This window comes from Oncorhynchus kisutch, linkage group LG4, assembly GCF_002021735.2.
Source record: "Oncorhynchus kisutch isolate 150728-3 linkage group LG4, Okis_V2, whole genome shotgun sequence".
Lineage (NCBI taxonomy): Eukaryota > Metazoa > Chordata > Actinopteri > Salmoniformes > Salmonidae > Oncorhynchus > Oncorhynchus kisutch.
The window spans coordinates 61,888,080-61,912,526 of record NC_034177.2 but is presented as its reverse complement, the minus strand read 5'-3'; the positions used below and the strand labels follow the sequence as shown (position 1 = coordinate 61,912,526).

The 24,447-nt window shown below is 41.9% G+C and overlaps 1 long non-coding RNA gene across 1 annotated transcript; it reads right to left on the bottom strand.

The window, feature by feature from the left end:
- Positions 1–3,068: 3,068 nt before the first annotated feature.
- Positions 3,069–4,230, bottom strand: LOC109888753 (uncharacterized). The gene is made up of 2 exons (XR_002255195.2): positions 3,903–4,230; positions 3,069–3,558 (listed from the first exon to the last, which is right to left on the bottom strand). It is a non-coding gene; the product is annotated as an uncharacterized LOC109888753 (long non-coding RNA).
- Positions 4,231–24,447: the final 20,217 nt, after the last annotated feature.

The window sequence follows — 24,447 nt, the reverse complement described above, 5'->3', positions numbered from 1 at the left end:
CTCGTTGGTGCTTATTTTGGTATCGCCCATTCCTTCTATAGGTTTAGCAAATATTCAATAGGTGTCAGTGGTGCGTTTCTTCAACCCAACCCTTTACATTGTGAACATGCATACTACATCATGATCACAATGATCCAAATTGATTAGATAGGGCGTATCTAGGGTTAGGGCGGCAGGGTAGCCTAGTGGTTAGAGCGTTGGACTAGTAACCGTAAATTCAAACCCCCGAGCTGACAAGGTACAAATCTGTCGTTCTGCCCCTGAATCAAATACAATTTATTTATATAGCCCTTCGTACATCAGCTGATATCTCAAAGTGCTGTACAGAAACCCAGCCTAAAACCCCAAACAGCAAGCAATGCAGGTGTAGATGCACGGTGTAACAGGCAGTTAACCCACTGTTCCTAGGCCGTCATTGAAAATAAGATTTTGTTTTTAACTGACTTGCCTAGTTAAATAAAGGTTAATATATATATATATCAGTAGGCAGTAGGCCACTGCAATCTGTCTGCAGCAACATGTAGTGGCATACAGATATATACGTCTGTATGCAGTTAGATACGTCTGTCTGTATGCCGGCTGCTGTAGACAAATATTTCCGATGGCGTCCGGTGGTATGGTGTGGCTCCGAGCCTTGCCTGCACTCCGCTAGCAGGAGATTTGCATCTTCAAAGAGGTTGAAAGAGACATCAAAGAAGAGGTATCTACAAGATCATTGAGCTCTATTGTCTCTCAATCGAAGGATTCGCACTTACTCGAGAGGCGCGATGGAACGGCGCCCTAAAGTCTGCTAGAGGTGTATATTACCTCAAGTTAAAGTCATTAGACGATACCAGCTAAATAGGTGGCTGATTGAGTCATTCCGAATTTCCGTCATAAACAATTCTGGAGTCATTCAAGGGTCTATCCCATTTACCAATGGGACATTTATGTGGAAACTAGTCTATTTATGTCCCCTCTAATCGGATGATATGCTCACTCTATCTCAACCAGTTCTGAGTGAAGTTGGTTCTGAAAAACAGAACATCTGACACAACACTCAGGGCTTGCAGTGCATCTGAGGTCAAATATGCCCAGATATTATCGAGGAGTAGTATGAAATGTACATGCACTCACTACAGTATGGAAATGTATGTTCTCACTACTGTAAATCGCTCTGGATAAGAGCATCTGCTAAATGACTCAAATTTAAATGTCAAAAAATGTAGCCAGTCCAGCAAAATCACAGCTCTGGTATTGAGTCACTGACTGTGCACTCTATTAAACAAAGACATTTAGAGTTTCACGTTTCCAAACAATAGGCCTAAATGATATATTTTTTGCCTAATCTATGGTTTATGCCAAATCTAAGGGATACTGACACCTATTGCTGTTGGTATTGGTCTATTGAATACAGGACTGGTATTGGGCTCTGCAAAAAAAATCCTCATGATTTGTTTTGCTTCTTGTATTAAGTTTGGTAAGGCACAGATAACAACCAATGGTTAAATATGTTATTGCTTTTCCCACTAGTCTGTAGACTGAGAGGCAATGTTTTTGCATGACCAAAATGGTGATCTGCATATGAGTGTGGTGTTGGGGACCTAAAGGAACTCAGGGGTAACTGTTTGGCTACTGGAAGTTACTTTGATTTACATTCATTCTCAAACATGAAATATTATGGTATTGTCTAAGCTAAATGGAAAGAATAGTGTAGGCCTATTTAAAAAAATATTTTTTTGATTTGTTTAAATCATTGTATTTTTAGTACAACAATAGATACCTCTTTAAATTCATCATTCCAAACAGTCAATTTCTGAGTGAATAAGCTATTGTTAATATCTAAAGCCAGCTAAATCTGAATCAGTCCATCTGAGTTTGTTTGATCTGAGGGTGGGTATTGGGTAGGAAGGGATTGTCTTTAGGTTGAACTAGATTGTTTCCGGGTGTTGAGGAGACCTGGAAGAAAAACATTTTTTTTCACTTATTTTGTAAGTGCTACTCATCCATTTACTGTATGAGTTGTATCAGGCACAATATCTGATTGATTGTTTACTAAAATTGTGTCAAGAACACAGTTTGTTGTAATGAAATAAATCACAGGATGAAATAAATCAAAAATACTACGAACTGAGCAACAGACATATTTCATTTATATAAATTTTCTGTCATTGGTTGACAAAACATTATTCTGGTAATACCCACTAGGAGGCACAACATGAATGTTTATTACAGTATTTAAAAATAAACTGCAGTTTACTTTATGGTTAATGTTAATAATTCACCATTGTGACAAACTAACATGTGTAGTAATGTCAGAATGTGCTAACTGCCCTGCTAAGAGCTGACTGCTCTGTGGCTGAATGGCTACAGACGGAGGGGAGCCGACAGGACTGAGGAGGGTGGGAATAGTAGTCTCAATGGCTGTTTTCTGCATAATGAGCACTCATGTTATTCTCCCATCACTCACTCTTCCAGTTTATCCTTGGCTACAGATGACTCTGATACAGGTCGATGTTATTCAAGAAGTACAAGCATCTATTGCAACTGAATTCTCAGAATTAAAGGCAAGATTCTTAGAACCGTGCATAGTTCTTAGAAACCAGCATAGTTTTAAGAACATTGCGTAATTTTGGAAAATCACAGAGATTGCTGTTTTTTGGAAAATGTGTATGATAAGATCAGAAACACACTATTTCAAACCTTTTTCTTTACCATAACTACCTTATATTCTTCTTTACATCTCATAGGCTTGAGGAAACACGACTGTTTAATTATTAAAGTGTAATCTTTTCATAACTAAGCTAATGGGGGACTTTACTGGGATCTAAATCATATTTTGCAATGCCCTTGACCTTATAAAGATGGCCATTCCTTGAAATCTTATTCATTTGTGAATGTTCTGTTAAAATCGTCATAGTGTCGTTTCTGCATGGTATAAGGTGGTATGGTGTTATTTAAACTATGTCAAAAAATAACTCAAATGTAAATCTATTTAAGATTTGATTGTCTGATTACTCACTAACTATTCATGGTTATCCAATTGAAGGGATACATTTGTCCTGTAACAGAAAATAAGACATTTGAAGATCAATAATTGGTTCTTCAGCCCAACATTTTTTTTATAGACTGTTACTGAACAACACCAGACAATTCGACCCACTAGGTGGACAACACATCAATATAGAAAGCAGGCAATAAAACAACAACTTAGACATCGACGAAATATACTATAGTTTTATCATCAAAAATACAAAATAAAGGAAATGACAATAGAATATTTCAGGACATTGTAAAACCCAGTTTCTCATGACGAGGTATGGTACAGTCTCTCCACTGAGTTCAGGGTTTCTTGTGGTTTTGTTTTCTGCGGTTCTCTGGTTCAGGTCCAAGATGGGGGAACAGGGAGAACTTTGGGCTGTGCTGGTTGACCAGGGGTAGTCCGGTCGGTGAAATACCTCTGCAGCCCCATTTTCCCATGCCCTATGCCTCTTTAAAGCTAGATCTCAAAGAGGTATATGCATAGGAAAAAGGAACAGCGAGTACAGATACCCCCCTTGAATCGGCCGCTGTGTGGACCTAGAAGGGAGAGACACAGACAACCCCACAGAATGAACTCTTTGGATTTGAAAACGTATGCAATGTCATTAAAATAACATAAAAAAACGAAGTGATTCATATTTGATCATGTATCGGCAACTTTGCACAAGTAAATATTACTTTAGGATACGTTGAAAAAAAAATTCAGGACTTCACTCATTGAATAAGACAATAACTGCAATTAACACATTCTTAATAATTATTTGTTTAACAGCACATGTGAAAAACCTAAAATAGACTTTATTCTCTGCCTGAGCCTGTAGGATAGAGTTTTAGGTCTATATTATTATCAGGTGAAAATCATCCAAAAGAAGCTGACTTACCCTGTGCAGATCCAGAGCTCTCTCCCCAAAGCAAACACCTTCTCGTGGGCATTTATCCCTCCCCAGAGACCTTGAAGATGTTTGAGAAAGACAGAGTAGCTGTTTTCTGAGCTCCGTCAGCACTTAGCCCACCTCCTTGGTTTCAGGCCATGGCATAACATGCACCTGCAGGGGCCAGAGCAACCCCCTAAAAAAATAGGTACATTACATAAAGTAACCAGCAACAAGCACGACAAAGCCCCAGTGTCTCAGCTAAGGCTGATTGGCTGTCATTGCTCGCCATGGTAGCGGAGGATAAACTTGCTACATAATCTGCTATCTTCCTCACAGACATCAACAGCACAGCGAGGAAGGAGGGAGAGGGTTAGGACACCTCGTTCCTACGGGCTGAAATGTTTCTTATCGGTTCAGGGTCTCTTTCTCTCCCCCTCCCAGGAGAGGCCCCATGCTTTAGTACTCCTCAAGGTCTTCGGACAAGGACTCTCAGGATGTGCTGAGGTGAGACATTCACACACACCAACGTAGTATACCCATGCACACACACAAATACAGTACACACACATGCATTGCACATGCACTGATGTGCTCTCTCTCTGTAGCGCACACACGCACGCATGCACGCACGCATGCACGCACGCACGCACGCACGCACGCACGCACGCACGCACGCACGCACGCACGCACGCACGCACGCACGCACGCACGCACACACACACACACACACACACACACACACACACACACACACACACACACACACACACACACACACACAAACACACACAAACACACACACACACACACACACACAGTGTAGCAGTAGGGGCGTTCTGGTATGTCAAGGCCAGAGGCCAACACATACCCTCTCACCAGACCGAAATGAAACTGTGTGAAACTGCACTCCTCTTCTGGTTTTGTACTAAGGGGTGTTCATGTATCATAGAAGTTATCGGACGGCCTGTCATACATGACCATATCGTCACATGACCATATCCTCATATGACCATATCCATATCCTCACATGGCCATATCCTTACATGACCATATACTTACATGGCCATTTCCTCACATGACCATATCCTCACATGACAATATCCTCACATGACCATATCCATATCCTCACATGGCCATATCCTTACATGACCATATACTTACATGGCCATTTCCTCACATGACCATATCCTCACATGACCATATCCATATCCTCACATGACCATATCCTCACATGGCCATATCCTCACATGACCATATCCTCACATGACCATATCCTCACATGACCATATCCATATCCTCACATGGCCATATCCTTACATGACCATATCCTCACATGACCATATCCTCACATGGCCATATCCTCACATGACCATATACTTACATGACCATATCCTCACATGACCATATCCATATCCTCACATGGCCATATCCTTACATGACCATATACTTACATGGCCATTTCCTCACATGACCATATCCTCACATGACCATATCCATATCCTCACATGACCATATCCATATCCTCACATGGCCATATCCTTACATGACCATATACTTACATGGCCATTTCCTCACATGACCATATCCATACATGATCATATCCTAACCAGGCCAGGAAAATCTGTTCAAGTGTAGCTTTTGAACAGCAGTGTGGGGAACTATTTAGAATGGACTCTGACAGATTAAGAACACAGTTCAAACAGTGATTGGCATACCCTCAAGTCAATATGTTTCGGGCTATTCGAGTGATGTATAGATTTATTCGGTTTCACCATGGACATGTGTTTGCATCATGACAAGCTGGCAAAATATCCCATATGGAACAATACATGGACATTTGATTTGAATAACTTTGTCAGATGTGAATGTGTCAGCCTAGTCATACCCTTCACAGGACCCTTGATGAGGCACACATACCCTGTTGTGAAAACCACTGCTCTGGACTCTGTCTCCACCCTCCATCATGTTCAAACTTTGACAGCTTTCCACAATCACCACTGGGAGGCAGCAGATTCAAACGCTGGATGGTAGCAATGCTCTTATGCACAAATCCACGTGGCCTATGGCCTTTCCTTTCCTTTCCATTCCTTTCCTTTCCTTTCGCCCTCTCTCTCAGTCTCTCTCTCTCCTCTTTCTCTTCCTTTCCATTTCCCACGTCCTCTCTCTTTCTGTCTCTCTCGTTCTGTCTCCCACTCTCCCCCCTCTCTCTCTCTCTTTCCCTGTCTCTTTCTCTCTCTAGTATACTGTACTGTATGAATGCCTGCTAAACAGAATAGTTACCTGTCCTGTTGTTGCTTACAGTTCACTTTGATTGAATACCCTGACAAATTTTACTCCCAGTCCTCAAGAGACCCCTTTGAATTGGCTACCCGTAAACATGCAGCATTTTAGATTTCTCCTTTTGTTCTTGCAGAGTTTTATATTTGATGGAGTTAAGTGAAACTGTCTTCCATCTCAGAATTGGGCAACAAAAGGTGCTTGGCATTATATTTTGAAGGAAGTAACAGTTTGAGATATTAGGTTGGTGACATTACCTTACATTACCTTACATAACCTTACATAACCTTACATAACCTTACATAACCTTACATAACCTTATATTACCTTACATAACCTTACATTACCTTACATAACCTTACATTACCTTACATAACCTTATATTACCTTACATAACCTTACTTGCTACACAGCGTAAACATGTTTCTCAGCATTTTTAGAACCCATTTGAAGTGTTTGTTGTGCTCAAATTAACATTGAGAGAGAGAGAGAGAGAGAGAGAGAGAGAGAGAGAGAGAGAGAGAGAGAGAGAGAGAGAGAGAGAGAGAGAGAGAGAGAGAGAGAGAGAGAGAGAGAGAGAGAGCCAGACAGACTAATCGTCAGTGATCAAGCCTAAACTCGTGACCTCATCAGTTCAAATCATTTCTGTACAGTAAATGAGGAATGAGGGGTAGTAATGTGTTATAGTACAGAGTGCTCATAGCTCGGCCTTTCAAGTGAACCGTGCTTAAACTCATTATACAGTCTGATGAATATGTCACTTATTTAATATGGTAATAATGTAGCTGCTTCCTTGTTTGTAAATACCTTTTTCATGGCCCTTCTCATTGTAGTTCACTGACTGTTTCACTAGCAGTAGCTTTTATGCAAAGCTACTTCCGGAAAGTACATTTTTATTTTGTGTATGTGTTCGCTGTGGGAATAATAATACAAGTAATTACAACTGCTTTATTGTCACATAAAAGGGAAAGGTGCAGTGAAAGGTGCTGTTTTACAGGGTCGGCCATAGTAGTACGGCACCCCTGGAGCAAATTAGGATTAAGCTCAAGGGCACATCGACAGATTTTTCACCTTGTTGGCACGGTGTATTTGAACCAGCAACCTTTCGGATACTGGCCCAAAGGTCTAACAACTATGCTACCTGTCACCAACCGTTGTGTTGCTGTTACCAACTGAGACGCACCAGTTCACTTCATGTTGAAGTGCTGAGGTCGAACCCCCGGCTGTCTCACAGTCAGACGTGTTCATGATATCAGCAAAACTATATGATACTGTATACTCCCCCTGCTAACATTGCTGACAAGACCTTCTCTCTTCCTGGCTGAGTTAAAGTTACTCCCCCTTTCCCTTCTCCTGTCTTCTCTTTCCTTAGTTATCAGATATCATTACCCAAGTCTTAAAGGCACATTACAGCTAATACTAATTCAACTAAAGGCCTTGCCTGAGGTCAAAATCATTGCAGGCCCTCAATTAGACAGATCGTGGTCAAGCGTTCTCTCTGGCTCATTCACTTGACTTTGTTCTTCACCAGATTTACCAGACTAAACCAAATCCCTGTCAGTAGCCTACCGGTCCGACACTCTTCAATTTGGAGGAGGATGTTTTGATTTGTGAAATCCGCTCGGCGTCTTTCCTCTCTCCTCACTTCCTGCCCGAAGGTGGTTCAGATAGACAACAACACCTGTCAGTGCTGTCAGTCCCGCGTCAAAGACATTTCAATTTAATCGCATGCCTCCCTCCGGCCTGGGCAAATTACCACTTTAAAGGCAGAGGGTCCCCAGGTTTCCCCTGGAGCGCCAGGCTAGGGACTCTCTCTTTCACCCCACTGTTCAGCAATGCTGATGAGTACCTCGGCACCCCTGTGGCACGTCTGTCCCCATCCAAAACAAAGGACTCTCAGATGGATACAGGAGCACAGTGAATTATTCTGTATGAATAGAATAACATCTTAATTGCAGTGTGCCGAATGGAATGTTTACAGCAAGAACTATACAAGTGGAGACAATTTTAATTGTTCAAATCTTTATTATGTGATGGAGCAGCTGGGATTGTTGTAGAAAAGTTACATGCTGACAGTGAAATACACGTGAGGTTTTAGTCACTGTTATCTAACAGGTATCATTCAATCGAAAGCTGTAATGTGCAGTGAGAGTGGACATTTCTGAAGGTGCATGGCATTGAGTCCACTTCTGGTTCCACACAGTAGATGTTGCATTTTTGAGTAGATGAATTCCAACATGCCTTCTCGTGATTGAACAAGGGCCTCCCCAGCACAGGAGGCTGCTAGGGGAACGGGGACGTCTCATAATAATGGCTGGAATAGAATAAAAGGGATTGTTTTTCAACACATGGAAACCTTGTGCAAAATGAGCTTCATACCATTCCGTGAACGTCGTTCCAGCCAGTACTATGAGCCCGTCCACCCCAATGAAGGTGCAATCAGCCAACTGTGCTCCCCAGTATATACTATAGGGCGAGAGAGATGGGAACAACCTTGACATGACTGTAGTGAAGTGAGAACATCAGACTACTTGGCGTACTACTCCACTGTGCGATAGCTAGAAAGTGAACGCACCCTCTTGTTTGAGACGGCACCATCTGGTCCTTGAGTTCCGATACGTCAGTTTCACGATGATACCTGCGCCGCCTAGCTTAGATGGTTTGACTTCCGCTAATAGTGCTCTAACGCTGCAATTAAAGATCAAACACTGATTAACGAAACATGCAGAGTTCACACATCCTTATAGGGTATCTTGTTCTTTCCCTCTGTACGCCTTTGAAAGTCTTGACGAGCAGCATTATATTTATCCTTTCGTGGGCATCGAGGCCCCACGTTTCCCCCCTCCGCCCTTCTTATTTCATATCCTCACCCCTGTCCTCTGATCTCTCGTTTCCCCCCTCCGCTCTTCTTATTTCATATCCTCACCCCTGTCCTCTGATCTCTCGTTTCCCCCCTCCACTCTTCTTATTTCATATCCTCACCCCTGTCCTCTGATCTCTCGTTTCCCTCTCCCTGCGCTATATTGAATTTGAACAGTAAGTATTTCAATTGGCTCTGTTTTAGATGTGTTCAAGGCTCTAAAAGGCATGTGAACTGAGACATGAACAGAACAATTGAGTGGTTGTTGGAAATGGAAATCTTTATCTCTCTCTTTCTCACTCCTTTTCTCTCCCTCCCCTCCGTTCGGATTGAAGAGGGGAGATGTGAAGGTCGCTGGCTGTTTCTTGTTATGACATTCCTCCAGTTCTGAGCTTTCTCTTTCTCCAGTTCTCAGTTCTCCAGTCCCGTCCCCCCCCCCCCCCTCTCTGTGGCCCACAGCGCATTGAGAGCTGTGTGCACCAAGCTCTAGCAGGCAGGCAGCGGATAACTCATGGACATGGGAAACACAGGTGAAGCATTGTTCAGCGGGACTCCCAACTCCCAACTCCCCCCTTTCCCCCTTCCCCATTCAACCCAGTGCAGTGATAACATACAGTCCCTCACCATATGTAATTCGACAGTGAAACAAACATTTACATTTTGGCTCTATACTCAAGCAATTTGGATATTAATTTGGAGCAAATGATGAATATGAGGAGACAGCACAACATGTCACATTTACTTACAGTGTATTACAGTAGTCAAATGTTGAGTATATGGCCCCGTATACTGTGCATGCTTGTGACTCAGATGCATTTGCAGTTGTTTTTGGCTATGCTTTGGCTCGTGTCTCATCCAATAGTAACTGTTTTTGTCAGTGAATATAGAAGATGTTTCTGGTGGATGCTGCCATGATAAGGAATCATGAATGGATCACAAATAATGATGGGTGAGAGAGTTACAGAGCCAGAAAGACCACACTCCTCCCAACATGCTAACCTCCCTTGTCATTGGTGATGGTGAAAGGTTAGCATCTTTTGTCGTAGCCTCTGTAACTTTCTTACCTCGTGTTTTTTTCCCTAATCATGGAATTACCGGAATTCTTTTTGAAATATTCAGAAAGATCTTCTCTCCTCACATAGAAAGAAATGACTCCAGACATCATCCGCCATTCAGTTACTATTGGACAAAAACAAAACATAGCCAAAACAAAACTGCCCCTGCATCCAACGAGTATGCAGAGTCGCACGCTTGACGCGGTCGTTGTGTGCAAGAGATATGGGACCAAATACTAAACTTTAGAATGCTTTAGTACAAGGTAGGTGAAAACTTATTCCAAATACTTATGACTTCTTCAAATGGGGGAGCCGAGATACATAAAGTGAATGCTTTTGTGTCTAAATGGTATGAAACATAATGGTACATATGACATATACTGTATGAAAATACCCGAAAATGAAAGTTGACATTCTGTACTAAAAACATTTTTTAAAATCTCAAATACTAAATGCCGGAGTATAGAGCCAACATTTCAATGTTAGCTTCCCTGTCCAAATACATATGGTGAGGACTGAAAGCGCTTCTTTCAGTGATGGGAACCCATAGATAAGGTGATGTGGCTGGGTCGTCTCCAGGGAACAGGGCGTTCTAAGATACTGATACTGGTTGAGAAGGAAGGAGGGAGGTCGACTGCCCTGGCTGGGTGGTGACATCATGTACAATGTACTGCTGCTAGTGTGTGTGTGTGTGTGTGTGTGTGTGTGTGTGTGTGTGTGTGTGTGTGTGTGTGTGTGTGTGTGTGTGTGTGTGTGTGTGTGTGTGCATGCATACGTACAATAGCAGTCAAAAGTTTGGACACACATACTCATTCAATGGTTTTTCTTAACTTTTACACTCTTGGCATTCTCTCAACCAGCTTCATGATGTAGTCACCTGGAATGTTTTTCAATTAACACATGTGCCTTGTTAAAAGTTAATTTGTGTAATTTCTGAGCCAATCAGTTATGTTGTGACAAGGTAGGGATGGTATACAGAAGATAGCCCTATTTGGTAAAAGACCAAGTCCATATTATGGCAAGAACAGCTCAAATAAGCAAAGAGAAACAACTGCCCATCACTACTTTAAGACATGAATGTCAGTCAATATGGAAAATATCAAGAACTTTGAAAGTTTCTTCAAGTGCAGTCGCAAAAACCATCAAGCACTATGATGAAACTGGCTCTCATGAGGACCGCCACAGAAAAGGAAGAATCAGTTACCTCTGCTGCAGTGGATAAGTACATTAGAGTTAACGGCACCTCAGATTGCAGCCCAAATAAATGCTTTGCAGAGTTCAAGTAACAGACACATCTTAACATCAACGGTTCAGAGGAGACTGTGAATCAAGCCTTCATGGTCAAATTGCTGCAAAGAAACCACTACTAAAGGACACCAATAAGAAGAGACTTGCTTGGGTCAAGAAACACGAGCAATGGACATTAGACCAGTGGAAATCTGTTGTTCGGTCTGATGAGTCCAAATCTGATATTTTCGGTTCCAATCACCATGTCTTTGTGAGACGCAGAGTAGGTGAATGGATGATCTCTGCATGTGTGGTTCCCACAGTGAATCATAGAGAAGTTGTGATGGTGCTTTGCTGGTGACACTGTCAGTGATTTATTTAGAATTCAAGGCACACTTAACCAGCATGGCTACCACAGCATTCTGCAGCGATAATGTCATCCCACCTGGTTTGCGCTAAGTGGGACTATCTTTTTTTTCTTCAACAGGACAATGACCCAACATACCTCCAGGCTGTGTAAGATATTTGACCAATAAGGAGAGTGATGGAGTGCTGCATTAGATGACCTGGCCTCCACAAATCACCCGACCTCAACCAACTTGAGATGGTTAGGGATGAGTTGGATGGCAGAGTGAAGGAAAAGTAGCCAACAAGTGCTCAGCATATGTGGGAACTCCTTCAAGACTGTTGGAAAAGCATTCCAGGTGAAGCTGGTTAAGAGAATGCCAAGAGTGTACAAAGCTGTCATCAAGGCAAAGGGTGGATAATTTTTTTAACACTTTTTTGGATACTACATGATTCCATATATGTTATTTCATAGTTTTGATGTCTTCATTATTATTCTACAATGTAGAAAATAGTAAAAATAAAGAAAAACCTTTGAATGAGTACGTGTGTCCAAACTTTGACTGGTAATGTACTGGTACTGTGACATTTCAGGGCTATTTCACAAGAAACCGGAACACCGTTGCAGTTCAGTTCATAATTTTCCTTCCACTTTCTTCAGAGCTGCACAGACATGAGGAAAATGTCTCCAAAATGTATGTTTTCCCATGAATAGAATGTGCTTTTGGATTGAGTAATTCAGTCCCATATCCTTGAAAATACTTGCAACCAGTTGTGAACTTACATAACCAATCAAGGATAATCAAAGCATAGGTCAGGATGACCCTGCCCAGAACAACCTCCCAAGGCCGGCCACAGTGTTATGTTCTCTTTTCATCTATCTCAATAGCCTAGTTTATACATGGCGCGATCACGCGTCCTGTGTCTTGATATGCTCCACCATTTGATTGTGGCCCCATTTTTAAAAATGTGTCTACACATGGTATTAAAACATGTCTCTTATCCGTCCACTGTGTCTGCACTGTGACCAGACTTCCTGGTTTCTCCCAGAAAGCAAATTATTTTGACAGATATTTTCAAAATAATATTTATTTATTCTAAAGACACATATTGTTGCCATAGGTCAGTAAGTGCCACCGGTCAATGATTCTGGAGGACTGGAGAATGATGATTTAAATGTTTTAACTATCCAAATCTGTCTACACTTGTAAGATATCCAGATACAAGGGCTGTGTTTCCACAGGCAAATCAATTCTGATATGTCTGCCCAATTACTGGCATTAGAGCGGATCTGATTGTAAAAAAGAAGAACAATATTAGAATTGGGCTGCCTGTATAAACACAGCCAACGCGTGCCTGACGACCTCTGGGGGAGGTCAGGAAGATCTGATCAAAGTCAGATCACTTTTAATTGTCTACATCAGTCTAAAAATGTGGGCACAATCAGAATGTGGACAAGATCAGGAAAAAGGGTGCATGTTAGAACCAGTTATAAACGGGGCTAATGTTTAGTCCTTCAATGTGTCCCCTGTCACTTTACCACCACCTGGAAGGCATAAAAAAAAACACACACACACACACAAAAAAAAGTGTTACTTTGATTTCAGATACTTTCTCCCTTTCCAAGGTTGTTAATGAGCTGTCAGTCAAATAACCAGTTTGATCCACAGGCTACAGTGTCAGGGACGTGTTACTGCTCTACTAAAACCTGTAACTGGCTCTGTGGCGGCTGACACGACAACAAACAGGCAAATTTGTGTCTCTCTGTTTAGTTGACCTTGAATCTCATATTAAATTTGGAAGGGGATGTTATCAGCCTTTCCTTATGTGGTTTGCCACAGGGTTAATTTAGCAGGAGGCCGTAACAAAGAGGAGACATTCACAGTGTTTTTTTAGTGGTGCAGGAGAGAAGCTTGGTGAAAATATCTGATTGAACTCTTTGGTGCACGTGGTTTAAAAGTGACCTGGTAAAACTGTCCCACATTGATATTCAATTATTTTGAACAAATCTCCAATGTGGAAAATGTTTTTTTCTTTTTTTATCTTCTCAATTCATAAACAAAGGCTCTCCTTTTACTTTGAGCCTGGCGACTTCCCATTGTACTGTTGTTTCTTTCAGAGTGCCGTCACTCACATATCCACAAATAACCCTGGCACACAGTTGTTGATACCAAACTCTGAACACTAAAAGGGCTAAAGGGAAGAAACAACTTTTTCTCCTTCCTTCGTTGTCTCCTTTTAAATGTCCTTTTTAACGAGGCAGTGGTCGGGTTGGCCAGATACCACACACAACCGACCGGGCAGGTTTATCTTCCAGACGTGACCTGAGCAGGGGTTATCATTAAATCTGTTATTGTGTGTGTGAGACTGTGTGTGTGGGTGCATGCTCAGATCCCAGCTAACAATTCCAGGGAGAGAGAATGTTTTTGTAATGTCACCTGTAATGTTCCCCTAATGTTTTGGTCCTTTTTTCAATTTAGTTAGGGGGAACATTCTATCAATGTTAGCAAAAACCTTTTGAGAACCTTTTTTTAGAATGTGTTGGTGTTAAAGTTAAATTAACATTCCCTTAATGTCAAGCAGAACTGACCTAGAACGTGTTTACAGTATTCCCAGCATATACAATCATGTTCTAGACACTTCATGAGAATGTTGCAAGAACACTCCTGTGTCCAGTTTTCTAAAGGTTAGGAGAATACTCCATCATTTATGCAATTATTAGTCAATATGTCCTCACCTGGGATTTCAACTCACAACCTCTCGGTTAACAACATTCAGCTCTTTTTGCAACTCCACTACATCTCTGTCAGTTAGCACTTAATTGGACTATGTTCTCATCATGGATATGACTTTTTTGAACAATTTAAGGGCTTTCTGAATAGTTGTCTAATGTTGGTGAGGCATATTAACCTGTTTCAACGATACTCCTGAATCACTATGAGCAATAAAAGGTTTTTCTTGAGTTTGCTTTTAACAGAGCGTAGATTTACTTTACTTAAAAGTGCATTCAACCTATTGCTTACACCTATCAAGTTGTTTCAGATCTACAACAAGTAGATAGGGAGCAAGGGTTTAGTGTTTCTTCTGGACAGGGCCTAACTTTACTGGCCCAATAAGCACAGGCCCTAGAGATCCCCGATTGGGACAGTGGTTGGGGTGTTCGTCATTAGTGCCGGTGGCCTGGTAAATATTTCCAAGTGTTCTAACAAAATGTTCATATAAACAATTGAAATGCCTGATCAATGCAATTCAAAATGGCAATAACGACATTAACATATATTGTAAAGAATGGGAAGGTACGGTAACTCCCCTAGCAGATGTCAAACGCAGGGCACCAAATCCCTGGCCAGTATAGTTAGGCCCTGTCCAGAAGAAACCCAAAATCTTCCTTCCTAGATCTAAAACAACTTGATCGGTGTAAGCAATAGGGTGAATGCTGTCTTAAAAGTACACTCAATCAAATATTTTCTTGAGTGTACCTTTAAGAGAGCATTCACCCTCTACACCTATCAAGTTGTTTTAGATCTAGGAAGGAGGGTTTCTGGTTAGGGCCTATCTATACAAAGTGATTCAGGAGTATTAATAAAACAGGTTAATATGGCCCATCATTATTTGACAACTATACAGAAAGCTTTTCAATTGCTGACATGAATAAATACAATCAATGATGAGAATAGTCAGATTAACTGATACCTGAGACGGACACGGTGGCATAGCAGGATGCTAGGAGTACTGTGAATCAAGAGGTTGTGAGTTCAAATCCCAGGTGAGGACATGTTAAATAATAATGACTGTATAAACACACAATGTAATCTTGTATGCAAAGTTAAAACCAGTGTCTGTGAGGATCCCAAACCTTGCCAACCAATAAAGAGCTGTGACTGGATCTGTGGTTTACCTTGATTGGCTCGTCAACAGTAACATGTTCAATAAATGTTCTCATTCATTGTGTCGAGAACATGGCAACCATGTCCTGAGTATGTTGGAGTCACATGAATGTTTTAGCAACATTCCCATGAAACGTGTCTAGAACATTAATGTCTTAAGTTCTGAGAACATGGTAACCATTATTCTGGGTAAGTTATATGACATTAAGAGAATGGTTTCTTGGAAATATTCCTTGAACATCACTGGAATACTCCTATAACAACGTTAGTTAATTAACAAATTAAACTATTAAAGGGACATTCTTTAAAGTTGTGGGAACGTTTGTTGTTAGCTAAGACGTGTGTGCGCACATTTAGTTACCTAATATGAAATCCTGCTTCTTTCTCCATTGTCTAACAAAACAGGGCAAATCAGTCTGATTTGACAACACGTTTCAAGTCACTGGACACATTTTGGGCAATTCATTTTGACATGGGAATAGTAAATGGGTCACTGTGAAGGCTACTGGCCTAGTTATAACAGAAAAAACTTTGAGCTCCTTCCCTCCCATCAAGCTCAACACGTTCATCTTTTAGATGACCAAGGAGGTCAATCAGTGCTGGGTTGAATGGACGGTGCAGCCCACACTGAGATCAATTGTTGGTAACACACAGCACATTCATATCTGGGTATGTTTGATGTGTATGTAGACTTGTGCTTTTCCTCCTGTCTGATGTAACAGTATTGACAAATCGTTACAATGGAGGTGGCTGTTTGGTGTCTCGTACTTCAGTGGTTGTGCAGTACAGTGGTCAGCTGTTCTGTACTACGCTGAGCTTGAGCTGAGCGGTCTAGCTTTAGAACGTCTCACATCGGGCTGCTGGAGGTTCTAAGACTCAACACGTCAGTACTGTGCTGTGCCGATCAGTGCTTGGTTAGTGCTAGGACACTATTGTGTCATTTTAGCCCACAGACATGGCAGGAGACTCCCATGGCTTCCAACAACTGTTAAAAAAAAGAGTCACATTACAGTGGAAACGGTCTCAACTACGCATCTCATCTTTTCTGATCTGAATGCCCCGTCTGCAGTTAACTGTTCGACAATACAACATTCTAAAACTGGCTAATTTTGAGTCGTCCTATCGGTCCTTATGTCGACTGTTGGATCTGAGCTGGGCTTAAAAAGGCTAAAATCCTAAATCAGCACTCCTACTCTGAGATACGTGATAGATACGACCCCTGCTCTTTTCCTACCCATCATCCCCCTGGAGCTCACCCCCTCCCTTAGCCCATTTGCGGATGGAAATAGCTTGTCTGTGACACTTGGCTCCTGAGCGTCAGGGCAGCTTTAAATCAAATCAAAATGTTTTTGTCCCATGCTTTATAAAACAACAAGTTTAGACTAACAGTAAAATGCTTAATTGCGGGCCCTTCCCAACATTGCAGAGAGAAAACCTAGGAAAATTATCTAAAAATAATAACAAGAGGTATAGAAATACAATAAGTGATGATAACTTTTCGACACAGACAGGGTACCAGTACAGAGTCGATGTGCAGGGGTACGACGTAATTGAGGTAGATACATTATTTACATATACAGTAGGTCGGGGTAAAGTGACATGGCAATAGGATAGATAATAAACAGTGTCACCAGCAAAGCACGCCTACACCATCACACCTCCTCCATGCTTCACTGTGGGAACCACACATGCGGAGATCATCCGTTCACCAACTCTGCGTCTCACAAAGACATGGCGGTTGGAACCAAAAAAATAAATAACTGGACTCATCAGGCCAAAGGACAGATTTCCACCGGTCTAATGTCCATTGCTCGTGTTTATTGGCCCAAGCAAGTCTCTTCTTATTATTGGTGTCCTTTAGTAGTGGTTTCTATGCAGCAATTCAACCATGAAGGCCTGATTCACGCAGTCTCCTCTGAACACTTGATGTTGAGATGTTACTTACTTGAACTCTGCAAAGCATTTATTTGGGCTGCAATGTATGAGGCTGCTAACTCTAATGACTTAACTCTGGGGAACTCTGGGTCTTCCTTTCCTGTGGCGGTCCTCATGAGAGCCAGTTTCATCATAGCGCTTGATGGTTTTTGCAACTGCACTTAAAGAAACTTTCAAAGTCCTTGAAATGTTCCATATTGACTGACCTTCATGTCTTAAAGTAATGCTGGACTGTCATGTCTCTTTGCTTGTTTGATTTGTTCTTGCCATAATATGCACTTGGTCTTTTACCAAATAGGCCTATCTTCTGTATACCACACCTACCTTGTCACAACACAACTGATTGGCTCAAACGCATTAAGAAGGAAAGAAATTCCACAAATGAACAAGGTACACCTGTTAATTGAAATGCATTTCAGGTGACTACCTCATTAAGCTGGTTGAAAGAATGTCAAGAGTGTGCAAAGCTGTGATCAAGGCAAAGGGTGGCTGCTTTGAAGAATCAAAAATATAAAATATTTAATTTGTTTAATACTTTTATGGTTACTACATGATTCCATATGTGTTATTTCATAGTTTTGCTGTCATCACTATTATTCTACAATGTAGAAAATAGTAAGAATAAAGAAAAACCCTGGAATGAGTAGGTGTGTCCATACTTTTGACTTATTTTAGATACATTTTACCTTATGATCGTTGGGGACAAATGTGAAACCAGTCATATGGCAGCAAATTGAAGCATATCAACGTATCACTTTTTCCACAGCGCAGTTTATGAAACGCTGGCCTCATAACTTGGGGTGAAATTTTGAGACCCAGGCTATAGGCTTCTGTAGCCATGCGCAAATGACAAATGATAGCGCCAAACCTGTCATATTGATTCATGATTTCTAGAATGTTTTTAATTATATGCCTAGACTTATCAGCATTTTTTCAAGTTGTAATGCGTTAGCCACTATCGGTAGGCACAGTCAGTTTTACCCACATTCATGTATACCAGTCACGGACTTTAGTGTTAGTTCCATTACATCGTTAGTTGACCTTTCTTTCCTCTGTCACGTTCGTGTGGTTGTTCCAGAGGATCGCTAGCAATAGTGGACCATATTAGGATAATGTATTACAAGTTGTGCAATCATTTTGGTACATGTAGCCTATTTGACTCATTATGGAACGCAAACCATACGTAGCAGTTTAAACCTGGAGCACGCTTCACAACGACTCAAATATTGCCATCACAGATCCATTAATAGTGAGGATAATAAGGGGAAATATTTTTTTATTTACCAATATATTTGTCCAAATTACTTTTTGTATTATTCAGAAATAGTTTCACCCTTAATAATATACAAGGTCAGGGTATTTTTAAAACGTTTAGTTAGTGTTTAAGGTGACAAATATGCATTTAAAAAAAAAACTATTAAATGAAAACTCCACGAGAAAATCTGGTGGCCAGCAATTTGGGACCATTTTCAGCAGTTGAGTAAATTGTATTCAGCGTGCCCAAGGGAACCACGTGCAAAGCCCATTCTGCGCCTGCATAAGGAAAGTTTTGAATACCTACTAAAAACTACTAAGAAGTGCATTGGAAAGGCGTACATTTCCTAAGTCTGAATCGGGCCCTATGCGAATTAGAGTGGGTCCAGGGTGTCTGGGATGATGGTGTTGATGTGAGCCATGACCAGCCTTTCAAAGCATTTCATGTCTACAGATATGATTGCTACGGGGCAACAGTCATTTAGACAGGTTACATTGGCGTTCTTGGGCACAGGGATTATGGTGGTCTGCTTAAAACATGTAGATATTACGGACTGGGTCAGGGTGAGGCTGAAAATGTAATTGAAGACACTTGCCAGCTGGCCGGTGGATGTTCTGAGTACGCATCCTGGTAATCCGTCTGGCCCAGCGGCCTGGTGAATGTTGACCTGCTTAAAGGTCTTACTCACGTCTTTACCTTGCGTTGAGATGATACTGTTTGCCATGACTAGCCTGTTCACTCAGACGGTTGTTGTTTGGCAGAGGAAAAATCTGAGCAGGACTAAAAGCTAAACAGTTCGCTCAGATGGGAACTGATTTCTCATTCTGGAGTGGAATACCTCCCGCCACATTTCTGCCAGCCCCGAATGTAAATAGACAGGAACTCCTGGGGTAGGGGTGAATGGTGAAGTGGAGAAAAGAGAGAGAACTGAGGGGTTTCAGCTCCAAAACAGAGTTTATCTATCAACATTCAGACATTATGCTGAGAACATTTAGTATGCATGAGCCCATCCATTCACCACATGAAAGCCCATTGGGAGCATTGCCCAGTGATCACACAAGGAAACATCAGTGTGAATGGTGCACTTGACTGTCGGCCTACTCTCTTCCACACAAAACACCCATCCACACAGCATGTCTGACTTTCACGCTCTCCACTCATTAACAAAAGATGGTATAATAAGACGGTATGGTAAGGAATACTTTTTTTTTGTGGGGGGGGGGGGGGCTAAATATGAGAGGTAATTCAGTCACCCTCATAAACACAGTCTGGCTTTTTACTTGCACATTTACCCCATGTGCCCCTGATGTTACACCTACTACTCTAACATCTACATGTTCCCTTGTCATCAAAATTAATAAATCACAGGGCTTTTATGCTGAGGGCCCAGATGAGCAGAGACAAGCCTCCTTTCCCCTCCCTGTGACCTAAATGCAGCTGCTTTCCCCCTCTCAGTAAAGGCCGCTATGGGATCACATCAAAAACCAAGCCCTCTGCACTGTGAAGGCAATTTAAAATCCACAAACAAATGAATAGGTAAACACGCAGAGCGGAGGTGTAAAACCTTATGAGGTGCAGTGTTTTATCATTTACATATGATCAGTTAAAAAATGTTGTTTTGTGTTCTTTCTTCTCATCTCTCAATCTCTCAGCCCAGCTAACAATTCTAGAGAGAGAGAATGTATTTGTAATGCTACCCGTAATGTTCCCCTAATGTTTGAGTGTCCAGTGTTTCCATTAGTTAGGGGTACATTCTGTTTGCTAGAAAGCTTTTTTTAGCATGTTCTGGTGTTAAAGTTATGTTTTACATTAAGGGAATGTTCTCTTCTCGTATCTAGGACATTGTTAAAATGTTCTCAGAATACACAGCATTCATGTTCTAGATGCGTTTTATGGGACGTTTCAAGAACATTCATGTGTCCAGTTTTCTGAGTGTAAGGAGAGTATTCCAACAATGTCACATCAAAACACACACAGAACATGGTTGCCATGTTCTCACAACATCATTTAAACTCAGCAAAAAAAGAAACGCCCTCTAGCTGTCAACTGTGTTTATTTTCAGCAAACTTAACATGTGTAAATATTTGTGTGAAGATAACAAGATTCAACAACTAAGACATAAACTGAACAAGTTCCACAGACATGTGACTAACAGAAATGGAATAATGTGTCCATGAACAAAGGGGGAGGGTCAAAATCAAAAAGTAAGAGTCAGTATCTGGTGTGGCCACCAGCTGCATTAAGTACTGCAGTGGATCTCCTCCTCATGGACTGCACCAGATTTGCCAGTTCTTGCTGTGAGATGTTACCTTACTCTTCCATCAAGGTTCCTGGACATTTCTGGGGGGAATGGCCCTGGTCCTCACCCTCCGATCCAACAGGTCCCAGATGTGCTCAATGGGATTGAGATCCAGGCCCTTCGCTGGCCATGGCAGAACACTGATATTCCTGTCTTGCAGGAAATCACGCACAGAATGAGCAGTATGTCTGGTGGCATTGTCATGCTGGAGGGTCAGATCAGGATGAGTCTGCAGGAAGGGTAACACATGATGGAGGAGGATGTCTTCCCTGTAACGCACAGCGTTGAGATTGCCTGCAATGACAACAAGCTCAGTCTGATGATGCTGTGACACACCGCCCCAGACCATGACGGCCCCGACGACAAATGCGAATCCGACCATCACCCCTGCTGAGATAAAACCGCGACTCGTCAGTGAAGAGCACTTCTTGCCAGTCATGTCTGGTCCAGCGATGGTGGGTTTGTGCCCATAGGCGACGCTGTTGCCGGCGATGTCTTGTGAGGACCTGCCTTACAACAGGTCTACAAGCCCTCAGTCCAGCCTCTCTCAGCCTATTGCGGACAGTCTGGGCACTGATGGAGGGATTGTGCGTACCTGGTGTAACTCAGGCAGTTGTTGTTGCCATCCTGTACCTGTCCTGCAGGTGTGATGTTCGGTTGTACCGGTCCTGTGCAGGTGTTGTTACGTGGTCTGCCACTGTGAGGATGAGCAGTTGTCCATCCTGTCTTAGGCGTTGCACAGTACGGACAATGCAATTTATTGCCCTGGCCACATCAGCAGTCCTCATGCCTCCTTGCAGCATTCCTAAGGCACGTTCAAGCAGATGAGCAGGGACCCTGGGCATCTTTCTTTTGATGTTTTTCAGAGTTTGTAGAAAGGCCTCGTTAGTGTCCTAAGTTTTCATAACTGTGACCTTAATTGCCTACCATCTGTAAGCTGTTAGTGTCTTAATGACCATTCAACAGGTGCGTGTTCATTAATTGTTTATTGAACAAGCATGGGAAACAGTGTTTAAACCCTTTACAATGAAGATCTGTGAAGTTATTTGGATTTTTACAAATTGTCCTGAAAAAGGGACATTTATTTTTTTGCTGAGTTTATTAGTGTTCTAGACACATTTCATGGGAATGTTGCATTTCTGTGTACTGGATCAGTTGTCAGGACATTGCCCGATGGCCCTAAATAAATATCGCCAACATTTAACTCAACATGTCCTCCTCTTAGATTTGAACTTACAACCTTTTGGATGTAAGATCATTCAGGTCTTACTGCTACAATGTCTGTGTCAGTTAACAATTAAATCAATCTTTGATCATTGACTTGATTTACTTATTTCAACAATTGATTGGATTTTAGGATAATGGCGGAGATGGCTGCCGCTTTACAGTCCCTTAACCAATTGTGCTATAATGCATTTTTTCAGCGTTATTTGTCACTTATTTTGTACTTAATGTTTCTGACACCATCTTGTATGTCTGAAAATAGCTTCTAGATATGAGGACAGCGATTACTCACCCCGTACTAGAAGAATATTATTTTTATTCAATGAGTCGGATGCAAAGGATTTACTCCAGACACCCAGCAAGGCCCTCATCCTCGTCATTCGCAGGATAAAGTAACGCAGATATCGGGGACGTAGGTCTGGGTGCCTTGTAAGGATCCGACGGAGAGTGGGTTAATCTGCCTTTACCATCGATCCTATTAGCCAGCGTACAATCACTGGATAATAAAATAGACTAACTACGAGGACATTAATAACTGTAATATCTTATGTTTGACCGAGTCGTGGCTGAACGACAACATGAATAACATACAGCTGGTGGGTATTACGCTTTTTCGGCAGGATAGAACAACAATTTATCATCAGGTAGAACAGAAAACCAGCAAGCACCAGACCCTGTAGAGTAATAGTTTAATTCCTCTGCCCTAGAGATGACCACCCACTGTCCAGATAAGGTTATCATTGGTGCCCTGTGATCGAGACCCGCTAAGCGAGTCACCCTACTCTTGCATTCTTAGCAGGTGTAAAAGTGCATCCATCTAGGTCGGCGGCGGAAGAAACAGGCGCAATAGATTATGGTCATTGTAGTTAATTACCATGTTCTTACGCTGAACGTTGATATGGCTTGGAGTTGCTGTGGCACAGTAGTTTGTGCTACTCAACAGCACCTGTATATAACAATTTGTTTTTACCAAATAGACTTATGTTTAAAAACAGTGAATATTAGAGTATCTGTCACTGGTACTATGCTGGTGGACATATCTAACAAATGGAAAATAGTTGGCAGGTACCTGGGGGTTGAGTCTGATAATTCTGTGGACCAGACCACGTTGAATTAATAGTAGTCTTTTTTTCTCCCACAGATGGCCTGCTTAGCTTCTTAAAATTCTTACAAGCTTGTTTTGGCTGGTCTGTAGCTTACTCTTTACATGTTTGGGGCTGCTGGTGAACCATGATGTGCAGGCATAATCAAAAGTGACAATGGACTAGCGCACTTGCCAGTCTTTAGGGTCTCGTTGTCAGCCCGTTTCGAGGATGCTGGAATTATATTTTGGATGACGTGTGCATGCCTACAGGAGCCTAATCAAATGAACACATTGTGACTGGTTGTGCTTATTATGCCCTATATCAAATGTAATACATTTTAAAAGTTAAAATGACACCGTATTTAGGCTATATTGAAGTCTTGGGTTCAAGGTGAGAGAGGAATAGCCGCTCGGATTGGAGAGGAGGCAGAGCAGCGAATGCAATAAGCCTTCCTGAATAACTGGGCCTGCCCAGCCTACAACAGACTGCACATCTCAGTATTCAAGGAATAAAATACAGCCGGACTGGCCTGCTACTGTGCCTTTGTAGACCTTATAAAAACTGTGGAGAGCACACCCACAACTGATCCAAATGGAATGAAACATCGAAATCACAGGGCTGTTGGGCCGTTATTCAAATGACATTTTTTTTCCACTGCAATTTACAGCCTAGACTAGAGTTTTGAACTCTGCGCGAAAACAACGAAGAGCTTTCTGAGCTGCTTTATGTCATGTCTTCACTGTTATTTCATAGGCCATGACGCATCTGGCCTCTCCACCGCCGATCAGTTAGCCTATTCCTGTTTGTTCTTGTGTTGTCAGTCACATTGAAAATGTGTGCAGCTCTGAATGCTTTTATGCGTGGTATGATTACTAGTTAGCCTATTGCAGATCTGGACAGACAATCCACCTACTGTGCCTCCATTGTCACTATGACTGGTGGATAGAGTGCCAGACAGACAGACTGGTAGACTATATTGACCTGTGGTGTAGTAAAAAGGTAGCGTGCGGAAAAGCGTAGTGCATCAGGGAAGCACCTGAACACCTTGATATGGGGAAGGCGCGTGAAAGCAGGTGAGGACATTTGTCCAGGATGGAAGAAC